Here is a 1,224-nt window from a genome sequence, read left to right as displayed (position 1 = left end):
TGATGCTAACATGTTAGCTCTGATGCTAGCTCTGATGCTAACATGTTAGCTCTGATGCTAACATGTTAGCTCTGATGCTAACAGCCTTTCCGAGTCCAGGTGACTCTGAGCAACACCTGCGCTCTCTGCTGCCCCCTGCCTGCAGACTGAAGCACTGCATCTGTTACAGTTCAAGATTTTAAAGCTGCTGAATGAAACGGACTAAAGTCACAACGTTCATCTGATTCACCTCCAGAGGTCAGAGGTCAGCGTTAACAGCCCAGCAGCATCATGGGAAACGTAGTTCCTGTTTGTTAAATCGGTCCAGAAAAGCAGGAATAAAATTCAGAATCTGATGAGTAGGAGGAATGGAGAGAGAGAGACAGAGAGAAAAAGAGAGAGAGAGAAAAAGAGAGAGAGAGAGAGAGAGACAGAGAGAAAAAGAGAGAGAGAGAAAAAGAGAGAGAGAGAGAGAGAGACAGAGAGAAAAAGAGAGAGAGAGCTTCAACATTTTCCGTTTAGTTTTCTCTCGCTGTGTTTGTCTGTGTGCGGTTCTGTCAGCTTTGTCCCTCAAAGAGCTTTTTTTCTTTCTCTCCAAAGCTTTTCTCTTTTTTTTCTCCAGGAGAGAAAGAGGAGGAGGAAGAGGAGGAAGAGGAGGAAGAGGAGGGAGGCGGTGGGGGGCTGGAGCCAGCAGTCTGGAACAAGCATGACAGAATCTGAATTATAGAAGCAGCAAAGGGGAGAGGGAGGAGGAGGCTGGTGTGTGTGTGTGTGTGTGTGTGTGTGTGTGTGTGTGTGTGTGTGTGTGTGTGTGTGTGTGTGTGTGTGGTGGAGAGCAGAGAGGAAGAAAAGCCGGTTTTCAGCAGCAGCAGAGGCTGTTGTTGTTGAGAAGCAGCTAATTTCTCATTTAGATGCAGCTGCTGCTCATCCTCACATGATGAAGAGCAGAACGTTGGACCCGAACGTCCTGCTGCTGTAGAAACTAAGTACACCCCTCAGTAGGTCGGCGCTGAGGCTCACACCAACAGCGACCCCAGAGAAAACTGCAGGGGTCATAAGGTCAAGCTGCTGTATGGAGACCAGTAGCAGGTTCAGTTAGCGCGTAGCTCCTCAGACTGTTTTATTTAATTTATCACCATAAATAAAGTCAAACTGTGTGAAGTTTAATATACAAAACACGAATTATATTAAATGTTAATTATTCATGTGAATTATTACCTTAAACATTAACTGACAGTAAAAAGT

General features: G+C 45.5%; 1 protein-coding gene across 2 annotated transcripts in view; it reads right to left on the bottom strand.

Annotated features, from left to right (window-relative positions):
- The window catches only part of ier5l (immediate early response 5-like), a 6,364-nt gene extending 5,573 nt beyond the window's left edge, over positions 1-791 (bottom strand). For both annotated transcript variants that reach the window (XM_017307698.1, XM_017307699.1), the window contains exon 1: positions 230-791. The gene's annotated coding sequence lies outside the window, so the exon portion shown is untranslated. The remainder of the gene's footprint in view (positions 1-229) is intronic.
- Between the last annotated feature and the right edge of the window lie 433 nt (positions 792-1,224).

Source organism: Poecilia reticulata, linkage group LG12 (genome assembly GCF_000633615.1).
Source record: "Poecilia reticulata strain Guanapo linkage group LG12, Guppy_female_1.0+MT, whole genome shotgun sequence".
Lineage (NCBI taxonomy): Eukaryota > Metazoa > Chordata > Actinopteri > Cyprinodontiformes > Poeciliidae > Poecilia > Poecilia reticulata.
The sequence above is the reverse complement of the archived record's forward strand: the minus strand, read 5'-3'. Positions and strand labels throughout refer to the sequence as shown.